Source organism: Arachis stenosperma, chromosome 1 (genome assembly GCF_014773155.1).
Source record: "Arachis stenosperma cultivar V10309 chromosome 1, arast.V10309.gnm1.PFL2, whole genome shotgun sequence".
Classification (NCBI taxonomy): Eukaryota; Viridiplantae; Streptophyta; class Magnoliopsida; order Fabales; family Fabaceae; genus Arachis; species Arachis stenosperma.
The window spans coordinates 49,993,200-50,009,139 of NC_080377.1; the positions used below are offsets into that span (position 1 = coordinate 49,993,200).

The window sequence follows — 15,940 nt, forward strand, 5'->3', positions numbered from 1 at the left end:
GTTGCATTTTGATTATTAAAAATCCAAAAATATTTTTAATTTGTGTCTTTTCAAGTCAATGATACAAAGAATTGAAGATTCAGAACATACTGCAGAGGAATTACACAGAAAAAGCTGAGCATTCAAAAATGCCCAGTGAAGAAGGCAGACTGGCGTTTAAACGCCAGCCAGGGTACCTGGTTGGGCGTTTAACGCCCAAAGAGGTAGCATTTTGGGCGTTAAACGCCAGAATGGATACCATTCTGGGCGTTTAACGCCAGGATGGTGCTAGGGGGAAGATTTTGTTTTCAAAATCAATTTTTTTTAAGTTTTCAAAGTTTTTCAAAATCAAATCTTTTTCAAATCATATCTTTTCAATCAAATGTTTTCAAAATCAATTTCTTTCCTTTTTCAAAGATACTTACTAACAATTAATGATTTGATTGAACATTTTTTGCCTTTTCTGATAAGGAAGGTTTTATGTTTGAATCATATCTTTTCTTGTTAGGCAAGTCATTAATTTTCAAAATCACATCTTTTCAAATTGTTTTCAAATCATATCTTTTAAAATTGTTTTCAAATCATATCTTCTCAATCACATCTTTTTAAAACCATAACTTTTCAATCAAATCTTTTTAATCACATCTTTTTTTAAATAGTTTTCAATCAAATCTTTTTAATTTCTAATTTCAAAATCTTTTTCAAAAATCACTTTACTTCTTTCCCACTTTTGTTTTTCGAAAATCAATTAAGTATTTTTCAAACTGTTTTCAAAATCTTTTACTTAATTTTCGAAAATTACTTCCCTTCTTCTCACATCCTTCTACTTTTGGACTAACACTATCCCTTAATGCAAAATTCGAACTCCATCTTCTTTGATAAGTTCGAATTTTCTACTTATGTCTTCTACTTTTCTTTTCCTCTGACACCTCAAGGAATCTCTATACTGTAACATAGAGGATTCCATATTTTCTTGTTTTCTTCTCTTTCATATGAGCAGGAACAAAGACAAAGGCATTCTTGAAGCTGACCGAATTCTTCAAAGAAGAAGAACACATGGCAGCCGAAAACAACAACAATGCAAACAATGCAAGGAAGGTGCTAGGTGACTTTACTGCACCTACTCCCGACTTCTATGGGAGAAGCATCTCTATCCCTGCCATTGGAACAAACAACTTTGAGCTTAAGCCTCAATTAGTTTCTCTAATGCAACAGAATTGCAAGTTCCATGGACTTCCAATGGAAGATCCTCATCAGTTTTTAGCTGAATTCTTGCAAATCTGTGACACAGTCAAGACTAATGGGGTTAACCCTGAGGTCTACAGGCTGATGCTATTCCCTTTTGCTGTAAGAGACAGAGCTAGAATATGGTTGGATTCTCAACCTACAGAAAGCCTGGACTCTTGGGAAAAGCTAGTCAATGCCTTCTTGGCAAAGTTCTTTCCACCACAAAGATGGAGTAAGCTTAGAGTGGAAGTCCAAACCTTCAGACAGAAGGATGGAGAATCCCTCTATGAAGCTTGGGAAAGATACAAACAATTAATCAGAAGATGTCCTTCAGACATGCTTTCTGAATGGAGCATCATAGGTATTTTCTATGATGGTCTCTCTGAACTATCTAAGATGTCCTTGGATAGCTCTGCTGGAGGATCTCTTCATCTGAAGAAGACGCCTGCAGAAGCTCAAGAATTAATTGAAATGGTTGCAAATAACCAATTCATGTACACTTCTGAAAGAAATCCTGTGAACAATGGGACTAGTCAGAAGAAAGGAGTTCTTGAGATTGACACTCTGAATACCATATTGGCTCAGAACAAGATATTGACTCAACAAGTCAATTTGATTTCTCAGAGTCTGTCTGGAATGCAAAATGCACCAAGCAGTACTAAGGAGGCTTCATCTGAGGAAGAAGCTTATGATCCTGAGAATCCTTCAATGGAAGAGGTGAATTACCTAGGAGAACCCTATGGAAACACCTACAATTCTTCATGGAGAAATCACCCAAATTTCTCATGGAAGAATCAAGAGAGACCTCAACAAGGTTTCAATAACAATAATGGTGGAAGAAACAGGTTTAGCAATGGCAAGCCTTTTCCATCATCTTCTCAGCAACAGACAGAGAGTTCTAAGCAGAATACTTCTGACTTAGCAACAATGGTCTCTGATCTAATAAAGATCACTCAAAGTTTCATGACTGAAACAAGGTCCTCCATTAGGAATTTGGAAGGACAAGTGGGTCAGCTGAGTAAGAAAGTTACTGAACTCCCTCCTAGTACTCTCCCAAGTAATACAGAAGAAAATCCAAAAGGAGAGTGCAAAGCCATAAGCATGGCCGAATATGGAGAGGAAAGAGAGGAGGAGGACGCCACTGAGGAAGACCTCAATGGACGTGCATCAACCTCCAATGAGTTCCCCAATGAGGAACCATGGGAATCTGAGCCTCAAAATGAGACCATAGAGATTCCATTGGACTTACTTCTGCCTTTCATGAGCTTTGATGAGTATTCTTCCTCTGAAGAGGATGAGTATGTCACTGAAGAGCAAGTTGCTAAATACCTTGGGGCAATCATGAAGCTAAATGACAAGTTATTTGGAAATGAGACTTGGGAGGATGAACCTCCCTTGCTCACCAAAGAGCTGGATGACTTGTCTAGGCAGAAATTACCTCAAAAGAGACAAGACCCTGGGAAGTTTTCCATACCTTGTACCATAGGCACCATGACCTTCAAGAAGGCTCTGTGTGACTTAGGGTCAAGTGTAAACCTCATGCCTCTCTCAGTAATGGAGAAGCTAAGGATCTTTGAGGTACAAGCTGCAAAAATCTCACTAGAGATGGCAGATAACTCAAGAAAACAAGCTTATGGACTTGTAGAGAATGTTTTGGTTAAGATTGAAGACCATTACATCCCTACTGATTTCATAGTCCTAGAGACTGGGAAGTGCATGGATGAATCCATCATCCTTGGCAGACCCTTCCTAGCCACAGCAAGGGCTGTGATTGATGTTGATAGAGGAGAGTTGATCATTCAAGTGAATGAAGAATCCTTGGTGTTTAAGGCCCAAGGACATCCCTCTATCATCATGGAGAGGAAGCATGAAGAGCTTCTCTCAAAACAGAGCCAAGTAGAGCCCCCACAGTCAAACTCTAAGTTTGGTGTTGGGAGGCCACAACCAAACTCTAAGTTTGGTGTTGAACCCCCACATTCAAACTCTAAGTTTGGTGTTGGGAGGTTCCAACACGGTTCTGAGAATTTCTGAGGCTCCATGAGAGTCCTCTGTCAAGCTAATGACATTAAAGAAGCGCTTGTTGGGAGGCAACCCAATGTTTTATAGTTAACTATTTTCTTTTGTTATTTTATCTTTTTTGTAGGTTGATGATCATAAGAAGTAACAAAATCCATTGAAAAAGCAAAAACAGAATGAAAAACAGGAAGAAAAACAGCACACCCTGGAGGAAGATGCTGCTGGCGTTCAAACGCCAGTAAGCCTAGCATTTGGGCGTTTAACGCCCAGTCTGGCACCATTCTGGGCGTTTAATGCCAGAAAGGGGCACCAGACTGGCGTTAAACGCCAGAAAAGGGCAAGAACCTGGCGTTAAACGCCAGGAATGGGCACCAGCCCGGCGTTTAACGCCAGAAATGGCTCAAAACGTGGATTTTGATGCCAATTGGTGCAGGGATGACTTTTCCTTGACACCTAAGGATCTGTGGACCCCACAGGATCCCCACAAACCCCTCACCTATCAAATCCCATCTTTCTCTTCACCACTCACCTCCATAAAACCCCACTTACCTCACCATCCAAATTCAAACCACTACTTCTTCCCCTGTTGGCCGCACCACAAGGCCATCTCCCTCCCCTCCATTTCTTCTTCTTCCACTCTCTTCTTTCTTCTTTTGCTCGAGGACGAGAAAACCTTTTAAGTTTGGTGTGGTAAAAGCATTGCTTTTTGCTTTTCCATAACCATTTATGGCATCCAAAGCCGGTTCAACTGAGAAGGCATGACCTCAAGCCCATCACTAAGAAGAAGATGGAGTAAACAAGAGACCCCTCTCATCATGAGATCCCTGAGATACCTCAAGGGATGCACTTTCCTCCACAAGACTATTGGGAGCAACTGAACACCTCCCTAGGAGAATTAAGTTCCAACATGGGACAACTAAGGGTGAAGCACATGCCATCCTCCTCCATGAAATTAGAGAAGATCAAAGAATCATGAGAGAGGAGCAACAAAGACAAGGAAGAGACATTGAGGAGCTCAAGCACTCCATAAGACCTTCAAGAGGAAGAACAAGCCGCCATCACTAAGGTGGACCCGTTCTTTAATCTCCTTGTTCTTTATTTTCTTGTTTTTCGAATTTTTATGCTTATGTTTATCCATGTTTGTGTCTTATGATCATTAGTGTCTTAGTGTCTATGCCTTAAAGCTATGAATATGAATCCATCACCTTTCTTAAATGAAAACTGTTTTTATCACAAAAGAACAAGAAGTACAGGATTTCAAATTCATCTTTAAAACTAGCTTAATTAGTTTGATGTGGTGACAATACTTTTTGTTTTCTGAATGTATGCTTGAACAGTGCATATGTCTTTTGAATTTGTGGTTCATGAATGTTAAAATTGTTGGCTCTTGAAAGAATGATGAAAAAGGAGACATGTTACTGAGGATCTGAAAAATCATAAAAATGATTCTTGAAGCAAGAAAAAGCAGTGAATACAAAAAAAAAAAGGAAAAAAACGAAAAAAGGGGAGAGAGAAAGAAAAAGAAGAAATAAAGTTGTGATCCAAGGCAATAAGAGTGTGCTTAAGAACCCTGGACACCTCTAATTGGGGACTTTAGCAAAGCTAAGTCACAATCTGAAAAGGTTCACCCAATTATGTGTCTGTGGCATGTATGTATCCGGTGGTAATACTGGAAGACAGAGTGCTTTGGGCCACGGCCAAGACTCATAAAGTAGCTGTGTTCAAGAATCATCATACTTAACTAAGAGAATCAATAACACTATCTGGATTCTGAGTTCCTAAAGAAGCCAATCATTCTGAACCTCAGAGGATAAAGTGAGATGCCAAAACTGTTTGGAGGCAAAAAGCTACTAGTCCCGCTCATCTAATTTGGAGCTATGTTTCATTGATAATTTGGAGTCTATAGTATATTCTCTTCTTTTTATCTTATTTGATTTTCAGTTGCTTGGGGACAAGCAACAATTTAAGTTTGGTGTTGTGATGAGCGGAAAATTTGTACGCTTTTTGGCATTATTTTTAGTATGTTTTTGGTAGTTTTAGTTTAGTTTTTATTATATTTTTATTAGTTTTTAGTTAAAATTCACTTTTCTGGACTTTACTATGAGTTTGTGTGTTTTTCTGTGATTTCAGGTATTTTCTGGCTGAAATTGAGGGACCTGAGCAAAAATCTGATTCAGAGACTGAAAAGGACTGCAGATGCTGTTGGATTCTGACCTCCCTGCACTCGAAGTGGATTTTCTGGAGCTACAGAAGCCCAATTGGCGCGCTCTCAACGGCGTTGGAAAGTAGACATCCTGGGCTTTCCAGCAATATATAATAGTCCATACTTTGCCCAAGATTTGAAGGCCCAAACCGGCGTTCAAAGTCACCTACAGAAATTCCAGCGTTAAACGCCGGAACTGGCATAAAACTTGGAGTTAAACGCCCAAACTGGCATAAAAGCTGGCGTTTAACTCCAGAAAAAGTCTCTACACGAAATTCCTTCATTGCTCAGCCCAAGCACACACCAAGTGGGCCCGGAAGTGGATTTTTATGTCATTTACTCATTTCTGTACACCTTAGGCTACTAGTTTTCTATAAGTAGGACCTTGTACTATTGTATTTGACATCTGGGTAGCTATCTTTGAGTTTTATGCTATCTTAGATCATTGAGAGGCTGGCCATTCGGCCATGCCTAGACCTTATGCTTATGTATTTTCAACGGTGGAGTTTCTACACACCATAGATTAAGGTGTGGAGCTCTGCTGTACCTCGAGTATTAATGCAATTACTATTGTTCCTCCATTCAATTCCGCTTGTTCTTGTTCTAAGATATCACTTGTTCTTCAACTTGATGAATGTGATGATCCGTGACACTCATCATCATTCTCACTCATGAACAAGGTGACTGACAACCATTCTTGTTCTACAAGCATCTGAGGCTTAGTGAATATCTCTTGGATTCTTTAATCGGAATCTTCGTGGTATAGGCAGGACCTGATGGCGGCATTCAAGAGAATCCGGAAGGTCTAAACCTTGTCTGTGGTATTCTGAGTAGGATTCAATGATTGAATGACTGTGACGTGCTTCAAACCTGTAACCTACTGGGCGTTAGTGACAGACGCAAAAGAGTTATTCTATTCCGGTAGGGGAGGGAACCAAACCGGTGATTGGCCGCACTGTGACAGAGTGTAAGAGCATTAGCTTTCACTGCGCGGATGGGAGGTAGCTGCTGACAACAGTGAAACCCTACACGAGCTTGCCATGGAAAGGAGTAAGAAGGATTGGATGAAGACAGTAGGAAAGCAGAGAGACGAAAGGGAAGGCATCTTCATGCGCTTATCTGAAGTTCCTACCAATGAATTACATAAGTATCTCTATCTTTATCTTTATGTTATTTTCGTTCATCACCATTAGACATTTGAGTCTGCCTGACTGAGATTTACAAGATGACCATAGCTTGCTTCATACCACCAATCTCCGTGGGATCGACCCTTACTCGCGTAAGGTATTACTTGGACGACCCAGTGCACTTGCTGGTTAGTTGTGCGAAGTTGTAGTGATCACAATTTCGTGCACCAAGCTTAAACTGCAACTTAAACACCACTATTTGAAAAGGTTTCTGGGCCAAAGATATTGCAGTTTTAAGTTAGCATTTGAGCACAAACATTAACTTAAACGTACTCTGGTATGAAACCCAATTGAATATCATGGTTTATGGGATTGGGCCTGAAGAATTGATGAGTCTGGAATTTCAATTTGTTGAGTCATGTGTCATTACTTGATTATCACTAAGTTGGCTCAATGAATGTTACAGAATTGGATCAGCAGCCTCATCAGGATTATGGATCATAAACCCAAAGCAAAAGGAAATCAGGGAAAGGCCTCAAAGCCCAAGAAACACAACAGAAGCTCAATTTAGAAAGTGTATAAATAGGATAGAATTTAAGTTAGTTGAAAGACTTTTGGATCATTTTTCTAGTTTTCATACTTTTTGTAATTGAATTCAGAGCTATGACTCACTAAACCCCCTTTCATTGGGTTAGGGAGCTCTATTGTAATTCAATGAATCAATAATAGTTTTTATCTTCTTCTTCAATCTTTTCTCTTGAATTTTTGTTAGAAAGCTTCTCGATCTAATTCCATTGGTTAGTTGTCTTGGGAAAGAAACTATCCATAATTGGAATCCTTCGGAACCTTGGGAAAGGAATGGAAGATTCATGCTAGAGAAGCTTTCTCACAGTGAATTGGATTGGGGTTTGGATGGATATTGTGACATGTAATCCTACCAAATTGTGGTTCATGAAACTGTGTGGTATAATCAGTGATCGAGCGTCATCTCTTCTTATGAACATTTAAACCAAGGGATTGGGAATTTGTTTGATTTTAGAGAGAATTGGTGAGCCAAGGGATTGGGATCCAATCATATAAGATTGCCAAGCAAAATTCAATGAACGCATTGGTTGAGGAAGGGATAAAAATGTTTTGATTCGAAGATCTCAATATCTCCTGAAACCCAATGAATTCCCCATTTCTGATCTACCACTTTCTCTTTACATTCTGCAATTAAATTCATGCAATCACCCCGATCCCTTTTTAATTTCAGCAATTTAGCTTCTCGCTCTTTAATTCATGCAATTTAAGATTCCGCAATTTCAATTTCTTGCCATTTACGTTTCCCGCCAATTTTACATTCCGCAATTCTCATATAAATCTTGATTCCGCTCAACTAGAACACACTTCTAATCCGAATTGCTCACTCAACCAATCCTTGTGGGATTCGACCTCACTCTATTGTGAGTTTTTACTTGACGATAACCGGTGCACTTGCCGGAAGGAATTTTTGCCGATCGTGCAATTTCCTAAAATTGAAGCATCAAGTTTATGGCGCCGTTGCCGGGGATTGGTTTTCGATTGACAATTTTCAAATTGGAAGTTAACTAGATTGAGCATTTTTCTTGTTTTGTTAATTCAGTTCAAGTTACTTGTTGAATTTTAATTTCTGCACTCTGTTACTTGCTTTCTTTCTTTATGCCTTTAAATTCAAGCAACTAACTCACTGACTCACTAACTATTTGAATTAATTCCTCAACTGCTCTAACCATACTCTTCCATTAACCAAGAGTATTTCACTTGTTTGTTGCCTGTGCTGTGTTCTTGTATGACAGGTAGGAGAGGAGAGACATCAACTCCTCCATATACCGAACCAGAGAGGACCCTTCATAAACTTAGAAGGGAAGCAAGAGGGAAGAGAGTACTGGGAGAAGAAAAATCTGAAGGAGAATCTGAGGACAATTTTGAGGAAGCTCTAGATCTCAACATGGATAGAGAAGTTCACAACCATGAGAGAGCTGATGGAAACAATGCCATTCCCGAGAGGAGGGTTCTTGGTTCATACATAAACCCAACCTCTGGGAATTGTGGTAGCAGCATTCAGAAACCACCCATTCAGGCCAACAATTTTGAACTCAAACCACAGCTAATATCACTGGTGGAGAATCATTGTTCATTTGGTGGGAGTGCTAATGAAGATCCAAACCAACATCTCACAAAATTCCTGAGAATTTGCGACACTGTGAAGTCCAATGGAGTCCAGGAAGATGCCTATAAACTGCTCTTGTTCCCATTTTCACTTAGGGACAAGGCAGCTAAGTGGCTGAATCATTCCCAAGGGGGAGCCTAACAACCTGGGATGAGGTGGAAAGCAAGTTTCTGGCACGTTTCTACCCCCCACAAAAGGTCAAGAGGCTTCGATCTGAGGTTCAGACTTTTAGACAACAAGATGGTGAAACTCTCTACGAGGCATGGGAGAGGTTCAAGGATTTGACAAGGAAATGCCCACCAGACATGTTCCATGACTGGGTGCAATTGCATATTTTCTATGATGGACTTTCTTATGAATCAAGGAAGGCTGTAGACCATTCATCAGGAGGTTCATTGAACAGGAAAAAGACTGTGGAAGAAGCCATTGAAGTGATTGAGACGGTGGCTGAGAATGAGTACTACTATGCTTCAGAGAGACACAACACTAAGGGAGTCATAGAGCTGAACCATGTTGATACAATTCTAGCCCAAAACAAGGTGTTTGCCAAGCAACTAGCAGAGCTCACCAGGAAATTAGAAACAAATCAAGTGGCTGCAATACACACACAAGATCAAGAGGAGGTAAGCACTGAAGGAGGTGTGATTGGGAAGAGGCCAACTATGTGGGAAATTAACAAAGGCAACCATATGATCCACATTCCAACACTTACAACTCAGGCTGGAAAAACCACCCAAACTTTGGGTGGGGAAACCAGCAAACCCAACCACAAAACCACAAACCTTACAACCCCAACCAACATAACAATTCCACATACCAAAACTCCAACCAAAGATCATACCAAGCCACACAAAACACTTACTCCCAACCACCATATCATGGCCAAAATAATCAACCTGCCCAACCTAATCCGAACCAACAATTTCAAGATCAATTAAACAGGATAGAAGGAATGCTTGCAAACATGGGTCAGGACATAAGTGAGTTAAAAAGCTTTAGGGATGATGTGAGATCTACCTTAAGGAACCATGGTGAAAAACTCAAGAGGATGGAGTCTCGAGTAGGAGAGCTATCTCAACAGGCCCCCAAGTCAACTGCAGTGTTCCCTAGTGACACAGAAAAGAATCCTAAAGGGGAACAAAAGGGAGTGAGATGGGAAGAATGCAAGGCCATCACCATATTGAAGGAAGTCTCAGAAGAAGAAGGAATCAGACCCTCAGAACAGGAGCCAGAAATCTTGAAGGAAGGTGTGGAAGAAGCTAAGCAGGAAAGTGAAACTGAGCAAGCCAAGGAACTGCAAAATAAAGGCATGCTGGAAACATACCAACCAAAAGCACCATTCCCTCAGAGGTTAGGAGGAGGTGAAAAAGGGAAAACATATTCAAGGTTTTTAGAGACATTTAAGTCTCTCCATATCAATATTCCCTTTCTTGAGATTCTCCAGTAGATGCCTACACAGATCATGTATTTGAAGGAATTGCTGAGCAAGAAAAGAGTTTTGAAGGGAGGACAAACTGTAATAATGAACAAAGAATGCAGTGCCCTCATAAAGAAGGACATAGTCTCTAAGAAAACAGACCCAGGAAGTTTTCATATCCCCTACATCATAGGGGAAACAAAAATTGATAGAGGATTCTGTGATCTAGGAGCTAGCATAAATGTGATGCCTCTGACTCTTATGAAGAGGCTACAACTGAATGAGGTGAGATCCACTGATGTAATCATACAACTGGCTGACAAAACTCAGAAGCAAGCTGAGGGGGTAGTTCAGAATGTGCTGGTGAAAGTGGGAAATTATTTCTTCCCCACAGACTTTGTCATTTTGGACATAGAGGAAAGCTACCTACACCCTATCATTCTGGGAAGGCCATTTCTAGCCACTGCTAGAGCACTCATAGATGTAGAACGAGGAGAGCTAATTTTGAGAATACATGATGAACAGCTCATTTTCCATGTTTTCAAACCTGCATCTGAGCCTGAACCAGAACCTGAAAAGCCTAAGGATGATAGTAGCCATCTGTGTTTGGAGGAAAGCAACCCAGCAGCTGAAACTCTGAAACAGTCCTTGGAAGGCAAACAAGAATTGCAAGAGTTAAAGCCACAAGAATCAATAGAAACAGCTCAGAAGGATCCTCCTGGCATAAGGGTCAATAAAGAAATCCTCAAGAGAGAGGGAAGAATTGTAAAGAAATTGCCAAGAGGGTGGAGAAACAAGAAAATTCCCACTGAAGGTTTCTCTCCGGGAGATAAAGTGATATCAAGTCATTATCTGCCAATCCCACCTGGCCTCAAAACCATTCCTTCCCAGCTCCCTCAAGTGTTCACAATCAGGAAAGTTCTTTCTATGGAACATTTGGAAATCATGAAGGAATCAAATGGGGACGTTTTCATAGTGAGAGGAGAGGACATCAAGCACTACAATCTACCTTAACAAGGGACAACCGTCAAGCTAATGACGTTAAAGAAGCGCTTGTTGGGAGGCAACCCAACCTGAGGTAATACTCCTTTGCTATTTCTTTTATTTGTTTCAATAAAAAGGTGAAGTAGTTTCTGTGCATTGCAAAGAATTAAGTTTGGTGTTTCACACCAAACAATGAATTCGTGGATCAATAATTCAAAGGGGAATGTGTGACTCTAAGTTTGGTGTTCCACCATACAGATCAACTGAACACAACAACCTTTGAATTATATGAAAGGAACAACCATTCTAAGCAATCACAGAAATGCTTAAAATCCTTAGCAGCAACTTCATTCCAAGGAGAATTCAAGGATTCAAAGAGCAGAGGAGTAAGTAGGAGACTAAGTTTGGTGTTCACACACCAACTTAAGACTCAGACACTTGCCCATACATAGTTGAGCTAACCATTCAAGTGCTTGAGAAGCAAGCAACTTCATCACTCTTTGCAGGAAAGGAAACAAGGATCTTAGAAAGAACATGAAGCAACAACTAGGAGAAGAAGGAGAAATCAAATTGTTTCCTGGCAACAAAGAGAAAACAAGAAATTTCACAAGGTGGTGTTGTTCCTTGACCATTCTTTAAAAGGCAAACAAAAGCATGCTTGTTCTGGTTTAAACTGTAATTGTTGAATCTTTCTGGAATGTGAAGTTTTTAGTATGAGTGTTGGTTTACTGCTTTGAATAAAGTGAATGCCTAGATGTTTGGATATAACTTCACCTTCTTAAACAAATGCTTGCCATGCTTGTTCTGTTTCCAAAAATAAAAGAAAAGTTTGAACAAAAGTAACTTGGCTCAATTAGTGACAAATCAAGTAGAATTAAGTGGTGGTATGCATGCTTGATTGTTTAGTCAGATCACTGGAAATTGAGTGTAGAATTATCATTTTTGTGTAGAAGTTTGAATACTGTCTATGGATCTTGATGAATAAATGTCTTTGGCCATAAAAAAAGAAAGAAAAAGAAGAAGAAAAAGCCACTGAAAAAGGGCAACCAAAAAGTAAAAAAAAATGAGAAAATAAGCTAGGCACCAATGGTTTGAACTTCTGAGACAAATGCCTGTGGTGTTTATGTATTAAGGATATGCTTGGATGAATAGGTTCTGAGGAGTGTTTCAACACTTGGTAACTTGGGTTAACTAACCCGGGATTATCAACCAAAAGTCCATTATCAAGAGCAACCTAAATACAAAACATTTAGTCACACAAAGAGGTGCTGGGCACCAATGTCTCAAGAAGAAATGTGAACTAAAATGCCTGTAGTGGATATGTGTAGTGCACTGATAAGAAAAAGAAAATGCCAAAGGCTTGTGCAACACATGACACTGAGCAAACAAGGAGCAAAGGAGCTCTAAGAAAAAGAAAAACAAAAAAGGGAAAAGTGCCAAGGACATAAGAATAACAAGAGGCCATAGCAGTGTTTGATGGATGCAATGAAAAAGTGATAAGCTTACCTGATAAGAATGAAAAAGTGATGCTGCAACTTTCTGCATAAAACCCTTCTGATGAACTTCAAATGCTTGCTAATATAGCCAATGTAATTGCTTTCTGTTTCATACTTTCTTCTCAAATAACTCAGAACTTGCTTAGTGGTGCACGAAATTGTGATCACTACAACTTCGCACAACTAACCAGCAAGTGCACTGGGTCGTCCAAGTAATACCTTACGTGAGTAAGGGTCGATCCCACGGAGATTGTTGGTATGAAGCAAGCTATGGTCACCTTGTAAATCTCAGTCAGGCATACTCAAATGGGTATAGTGATAAGCGAATAAAGCATAGAGATAAAGATAGAGATACTTATGTATATCATTGGTGAGAGCTTCAGATAAGCGAATGAAGATGCCTTCCCTTCCGTCTCTCTGCTTTCCTACTGTCTTCATCCAATCCTTCTTACTCCTTTCCATGGCAAGCTCATGTAGGGTTTCACCGTTGTCAGTGGCTACCTCCCATCCTCTCAGTGAAAATGTTCCCATGCTCTGTCACAGCATATGGCTAATCAGCTGTCGGTTCTTGGTCAGGCCGGAATACAATCCATCGATCCTTTTGCGTCTGTCACTAACGCCCCGCCTGCTAGGAGTTTGAAGCACGTCACAGTCATTCAATCATTGAATCCTACTCAGAATACCACAGACAAGGTTAGACCTTCCGGATTCTCTTGAATGCCGCCATCAGTTCTCGCCTATACCACGAAGACTCTGATCTCACGGAATGGCTGGCTCGTTTGTCAGGCGAGCACTCGGTTGTCAGGCGATCAACCATGCATCGTGTTATCAGGAATCCAAGAGATATTCACTAAGCCTCATATGCTTGTAGAACAAGAGTGGTTGTCAGTCACCTTGTTCATGAGTGAGAATGATGATGAGTGTCACAGATCATCACATTCATCAAGTTGAAGAACAAGTGATATCTTGGACAAAGAACAAGCAGAATTGAATAGAAGAACAATAGTAATTGCATTAATACTCGAGGTACAGCAGGGCTCCACACCTTAATCTATGGTGTGTAGAAACTCCACCGTTGAAAATACATAAGAACAAGGTCTAGGCATGGCCGTGAGGCCAGCCTCCCAGTGATCAAAAGATTCAAAGATCTCAAGATGTCTAATACAATAGTAAAATGTCCTACTTATAGAAAACTAGTAGCCTAAGGTGTACAAAGATGAGTAAATGACATAAAAATCCACTTCCGGGCCCACTTGGTGTGTGCTTGGGCTGAGCAATGAAGCATTTTCGTGTAGAGACTCTCCTTGGAGTTAAACGCCAGCTTTTATGCCAGTTTGGGCGTTTAACTCCCATTTTGGTGCCAGTTCCGGCGTTTAACGCTGGAATTTCTTGAGGTGACTTTGAACGCCGGTTTGGGCCAACAAATCTTGAGCAAAGTATGGACTATCATATATTGCTGGAAAGCCCAGGATGTCTACTTTCCAACGCCGTTGAGAGCGCGCCAATTGGGCTTCTGTAGCTCCAGAAAATCCACTTCAAGTGCAGGGAGGTCAGAATCCAACAGCATCTGCAGTCCTTTTGAGTCTCTGGATCAGATTTTTGCTCAGATCCCTCAATTTCAGCCAGAAAATACCTGAAATCACAGAAAAACACACAAACTCATAGTAAAGTCCAGAAAAGTGAATTTTAACTAAAAACTAATAAAAATATACTAAAAAATAACTAGATTATATTAAAAACATACCAAAAACAATGCCAAAAAGCGTACAAATTATCCGCTCATCACAACACCAAACTTAAATTGTTGCTTGTCCCCAAGCAACTGAAGATCAAATAAGATAAAAAGAAGAGAATATGCAATGAACTCCAAAAACATCTATGAAGATCAGTATTAATTAGATGAGCGGGGCTTTTAGCTTTTTGCCTCTGAATAGTTTTGGCATCTCACTTTATCCTTTGGAGCTCAGAATGATTGGCTTCTTTAGGAACTCAGAATCCAGATAGTGTTATTGATTCTCCTAGTTAAGTATGATGATTCTTGAACACAGCTACTTATTGAGTCTTGGCTGTGGCCCAAAGCACTCTGTCTTCCAGTATTACCACCGGATACATACATGCCACAGACACATAATTGGGTGAACCTTTTCAGATTGTGACTCAGCTTTGCTAAAGTCCCCAATTAGAGGTGTCCAGGGTTCTTAAGCACACTCTTATTGCCTTGGATCACAACTTTATTTCTTTCTTTTTCTTTCTTTTTCTCTTTTTTTTCGGTTTTTTTTTTCGCTTGCTTTTTCTTGCTTCAAGAATCATTTTTATGATTTTTCAGATCCTCAGTAACATGTCTCCTTTTTCATCATTCTTTCAAGAGCCAACATTCATGAACCACAAATTCAAAAGACATATGCACTGTTTAAGCATACATTCAGAGAACAAAAGTGTTGCCACCACATCAAAATAATTAAACTGTTATAAAATTCAAAATTCATGCAATTCTTTTCTTTTTCAATTAAGAACAATTCTTAAGAAAGGTGATGGATTCATAGGACATTCATAACTTTAAGGCATAGACACTAATGATCATAAGACACAAACATGGATAACATAAGCATGAAAATTTCAAAAAACAAGAAAATAAAGAACAAGGAGATTAAAGAACGGGTCCACCTTAGTGATGGCGGCTTGTTCTTCCTCTTGAAGGTCTTATGGAGTGCTTGAGCTCCTCAATGTCTCTTCCTTGTCTTTGTTGCTCCTCTCTCATGATTCTTTGATCTTCTCTAATTTCATGGAGGAGGATGGAATGCTCTTGGTGCTCCACCCTTAGTTGTCCCATGTTGGAACTCAATTCTCCTAGGGAGGTGTTAATTTGCTCCCAATAGTCTTGTGGAGGAAAGTGCATCCCTTGAGGCATCTCAGGGATCTCATGATGAGAGGGGTCTCTTGTTTGCTCCATCCTTTTCTTGGTGATGGGCTTGTCCTCATCAATGGGGATGTCTCCCTCTATGTCAACTCCAACTGAATAACAGAGGTGACAAATGAGGTAAGGAAAGGCTAACCTTGCTAAGGTAGAGGACTTATCCGCCACCTTGTAGAGTTCTTGGGCTATGACCTCATGAACTTCCACTTCTTCTCCAATCATGATGCTATGAATCATGATGGCCCGGTCTAGAGTAACTTCGGACCGGTTGCTAGTGGGAATGATTGAGCGTTGGATAAACTCCAACCATCCTCTAGCCACGGGTTTGAGGTCATGCCTTTTCAATTGAACCGGCTTCCCTCTTGAATCTCTCTTCCATTGTGCGC

General features: G+C 40.1%; 2 non-coding genes across 2 annotated transcripts; both read right to left on the reverse strand.

Moving 5' to 3' along the window:
* Window positions 1-1,440: 1,440 nt before the first annotated feature.
* LOC130951222 (small nucleolar RNA R71) lies at window positions 1,441-1,548 on the reverse strand. The gene has a single exon (XR_009073880.1). It is a non-coding gene; the product is annotated as a small nucleolar RNA R71 (small nucleolar RNA).
* Window positions 1,549-8,946: 7,398 nt separating this feature from the next.
* Window positions 8,947-9,050, reverse strand: LOC130948284 (small nucleolar RNA R71). Its single transcript, XR_009072998.1, has one exon. It is a non-coding gene; the product is annotated as a small nucleolar RNA R71 (small nucleolar RNA).
* Window positions 9,051-15,940: the final 6,890 nt, after the last annotated feature.